We start from the raw sequence: 5,187 nt of genomic DNA on the forward strand, positions 1-5,187 counted from the left end.
AATGTAGTTTCCATCCCCAACATTTCAATAAAATTGTCCTTGCTGAGATTCGTAATGGCCTTTTACTTGTTAGACCCTATGGAAACTTTTACATCTTTGACAGCCAGGACAAATGTATATTAAAAAAGAAAAAAAAAAAAAAAAAAAAACTCTTTTGTGCTTAGATTTCCTGGATTTTCTTTTAAACCTAATGATTATGTCTTTAGATGGTTATTTAAAATGTCTAAATAAGTAGAAAATTTAGGCCCCCAATTGAACTATTTGGTTTTGTTTTGCTAGTTTGGATTTTGGATAAGTGAACATTGTTTGACTCGTGCAAAGAGAAGAACCAGAACAGATAAGCTCATCAGATGATGACTGAAAAAGCTATAGCTACAAGTGGAAGCCTCATGAAAAGATTTAGTTCTGTGCCACCTCTCAAGGTGACCTGATGCAGCAGCCTGGCCAGATGTTCGCTGCTCCCTGAAACAGCTCTCAGCACCTCTCTCCCCCTCTCCCTCTCCCTCTCTCCTACCTAGTACACCACAGGAACATGAAATTACAGAGTAAGATCCTACTTTCTTTCCACTTTGCTAATATCCACCTACAAGGCTTCGGATTATAGATAAGAATGTGGGGTTTATTTTCTGCTTAGTGACTTCCCTTTCCCTCTGGAACTGACGAAGTGGAGGGCACAATAAATTAGACACTGCCAGAAAGTCTGTATGAGCACTTCCTTCTTGTCATTCAGTCAAAAGGAAACGATCTTAAGACCTCAGCGCATGACTCGGCCTTCACAATCACAACCGCAACCTCTTTCACTTCCTGCAGCTGTGAGGCCATCGATCATCTCCTCAATAAAAGTCTCCTCCCCCTTAGTTTCAGGAACATTACACTTCTGTTTTACATAGCCTTCTTTGTTCTTCCTTCCTTTCAGTTTTCTTTAAGCAAAGGATACAGAGCTCATGCTCTTGAAATCCTGGTGTCTCTCATTTGCATTCCAGACCCACTGCTCATGCTGCAAAATTTCAATGGTGTGGGTCCACCTGTTTCGGTAACTTCAATTACTGGATATATTTCAAGTTCTCTCAACAAGTAGGTAGGAATATCGTAACTATCTACCCATTGGCTCCACTTTCATGTCCCACAGCCATCTCACACCCAACAAATCTAACTAGATTCCATTCTTAATATCATTCTGTGATCTCTACATATCTGCACCATCAGCTACCCAGTTGTTAAAAATGGAGACATTCTTAAAATAATTCCCTTCCCTTTCCCTCTCCCAAACCTGTTGTCTCTAAGCAGCACCTATCCTTTTATTTTTCCTGCCTCTGGAACGCATCTCCTCCTTTCTAATTTCATTAAACATTATCTCACTAATTTTCAGGATAGTACTCTTGTGTATCTGGAATTGTCACTAAAATGATCTTTATTTTCTCTTATTCTACCAAATCTGAGTAATATTCCCACATGTGCACCAATCACAGGCAAAGGAGGCAGGCTGGTGTCACTACGATTATCTACTAATGGAAATTCATCCTTTGGGTTAGGACGCTTGTTCCATGAATACATTGTTCCCCAGTACTTGACCAAAATAGGATTCCCTTACCAAGTGGTTCTCAAAGTCAGGTCCAGAGAACAATATTATCAGCATCACATGGGAACTTATTGGAAAAGCAAATTATCGAGCTCTATTCCAAACCTACTGATTCAGAAAAATTCACGGTAGGGCTTCACAAACTGAGTTTCCACAAGAATTTCAGGTGGTTCTGATGCATGCTAAAATTTGAAAACCACTATTTACCATGTAAAAGAGGATGCTGAGTTCTAAGTCGGCAACTAATAGTTTATACTATGCCTAGATATTTTCTAATTAAAAGTACTTTTCTTCAGAGAGCCTAGTAAAAATTGAAGCAAAAACAGTTAAAAGAAGACAAAACAAACCAAAAACCCAAAGCTATAAAAATCACACAGACAACAAAAAAGATGTTAATATACACAGGGGAATAAAATCTTGACAAATTTAAGAAAACGGAACAAAGAGGCAGATGTGGTAACTACTGCAAGACACGGGAAGTTAGAAGTGTGTAAAGAGGGATGTCAGAATAAGGAGATCCAATTTACCTCTACAGAATCCCAGAGACTAAGGACTTAGTGATTTCAAATAAAAGGGAGAAGAAAGTTGAAAATCGGAAATCAAAATGAGAAATGCTTGAAAGCCGATATTCGGAGGCATATTCACCCACCCTCCTTCACCGTCTCCATGGAGAGAATGTGGCAATGGTATATACCACCCTAAGCAAGGTATAAGAGATTTCTTCCATTTAAAAGAGAACAGAAACATCTAGAGATTCAAAAAAAAAAAATTCACCAAGGAGGAGTTTGAAAAATAACATTGAAAATAGAAGGTAGTGGATCACTACAGTTGTCCTACCCCTCTTGCAGCAGATAATCAGCAGTCAGAAAGTTAAACCACAAGCAGAAGCTTCTGCAAACACTGGAAAACTTTGCTGCATAAGTATTAAAAACATATGATAAATTTCAGGTCCATCAAGGAGGAAAAGCTAATAGAAGACTCTCACTAAAATTTGGGCTCATTAGTTACCATCTTGCAGCATGAAACAGAAGTAAACCCTGCCACATGGGAGGAAGAGCATAGAGGAAACTTGGTCCACTTGACCTTGGTGCCAGATACGAGAAAAACAGGTGTATGGAAAAATCTTTATTTATAAGAACACCATTGGTTTCGGACAAAAAAGACTTTAAAGAAAAAACATTACTAGAAATAAAGAGGAATGCTTCACTATGACAAAGATGCATCTCATCAGGATAATATAACCACTTTCAGTTTTGGCTAAACACCTTACCACAAAATATATGGGAAAAAGTCAAGATAAAAAGAAATAGATTAAATCTGTAACTATAGTGGGTGATTTTAATGTTCCTCTGAATAATTGATTGAACAAGCAAACAAAATATCAGCTAAAGGAACGGCATGATTTATAAACTGACCTAATATAAAAAATACAATACCATACCTGACAAATGAAGAGTACACTTATTTTTTAAGTAATTATATGTACAAAAATTGGCTGTGTACTGAAGGACCATAATGCAAGTCTCAAAAAATTTCAAATGACTGAAACTATTCATAATACCTTCTTGGACCACAATACAATTGTAAATAATAGAATAATAACTAGAAAAATAGCAACTTCTTGGCGATTATGAATAAACAGGTGTCAAGAAAGAAATTATATTGGATATTCTGGGGTACAGTAGGCCTTCTAAAATAAGATGCAAAGCCCAGCAGTCAGAAGTGAAAATAAAACATTAAAATCTGAAAAACAAAACAAAACAAAACTGTGTATTGTGAAAGCAACTTTAAATAAGTGACAAGACAAAGACTCACTAGGCAAAAGAATTGCACCTTATTTAACAGATGTGGGATTCAATCCACAGTAGACTACAACAAATCAGCGGGGAGAAAAATATCATATTCCAAAAGAAAACTCTGTATGAAACATCAGATATATCACAGAACAAAATGGTAAGATATTCAGTAATCACATGAAAAATTGCTCATTATCACTAAACAATCAGAATTAATAAAAACAATAGCAATCATTGCCAATCAGAGTAGCAAACATTTAGAATTGATACTTAAGAAGTGGAGTGAGGTGGTAAAACAAGCATTCCCACACTTTATTGGCAGAACAGAATGATAGGTTTTCTACACTGTGTGCAGAAAGACATGTGCAAGGATTATGACTACAGAATAATCTGTAATTGTGAAACTGGAAACTAACTACACCTGCTTGATTATGAGAAAGGAAGGGGGCAGGGCACAGCCATCCAGGGAATGTTACACCAATTAACACCAAAATGGTGAAAGATTCAAACCCCAGTAGGTCTTGAGGCTCAAGATGATGGGAGATTTAACTTCTAGTAGATCTTGAGCTTCATTATATGCTTATTGTAATGTATTAGCATGGTGAATAACATGCCCACAGGTGCCATGACAGTCCAAAGGCTAGCCACAAAAGGTCAAAGAGTGGGAAATGGCCAACTTCCTAGGAATCTCAGCCCCTTCCCCAGACTAGTTAGACTGGTCCTTCCACTTACTAGCATATGAAGCCACTGAGCCCATAAAAACTGGCAACAGGGTGCCTTGCAGCCGCTGCCTCTCTCTCCCTCCATTCGGAGACCTCCCACACTCTGTCTATGGAGTGTATACCTAACTTTACTCTAAATCTGAGCACCCAACCCCCACACCTCAGGGCCTTTCTTTTCCCTGGATGTATCTCTCTAAATAAATCTACCATTACTGAACTGTGGCTCGCTCTTGAATTCTTTCCTGTGCGAAGCCAAGGTCCCACACTTGGCGGGGCACATCGCAGGGGCTCAACCAAAGCCTGGGACTCAGCCCTCCTCACACCCTACACCCGTATGTCCTGCATCAATTAAATCAAGGACATAGTTCTGTATTAAAGGCAAGGTGATTTGCAAGATGCTCTGTAAGGTGAAAGAAGCATATCAGAGAAGAGCTTGCATAAAAGAATCCTATTTGTGTAAAAAAAAAAAACAAACAACAACAACCCTACGTACGTATATACATATTTGTATATATAATAATTATTGAGTGCTTACTCTGTAGCAAGCATAACCCTAAATTTTTGGTGTATTTAAACTTCCTTAATCCTCATAAAAATTCTACGAGGTAGATAATTGTAATACCCTCATTTTACAAGTTTAAAAAGAGGCGGAGATTGTAGTTTGAACCAAGTCACAGACATGAGAAGGGTTTCTAACCTAAATGGTCTCTCCCTCCTCTTTCCATCTTTTCTCAGTTTTGATCTCTATTCCCCTTACTTCCAACTCCCTTCCCCTCTCCTCCCACCTACCTCTTCCCTTGATAAATTTCAAGTGTCTGTTAACAGTACAACAAGGAGAAAAGCAGCCGAGGAAGGGGTGTGTAAAAATACATATCACTTCTTTTCTCCATATTCAGCTTTATTGCTTGAAAGATCATGTGTTACTTTGATAAATAGAAACTTGAATAGAAAAATAACAACAATGAATCCTTCATTTGAGTTCAACCTTTTTTTTTTTTTTTTTAACTGTGCCTGTTTGCCTGTAGGGGCGCCGGAAAGAATAAACATTCTAAACACATCTGGGTGATCGGACTCTACAGAGGAGTTAACA

This window comes from Camelus ferus, chromosome 1 (assembly GCF_009834535.1).
Source record: "Camelus ferus isolate YT-003-E chromosome 1, BCGSAC_Cfer_1.0, whole genome shotgun sequence".
Taxonomy (NCBI): Eukaryota; Metazoa; Chordata; class Mammalia; order Artiodactyla; family Camelidae; genus Camelus; species Camelus ferus.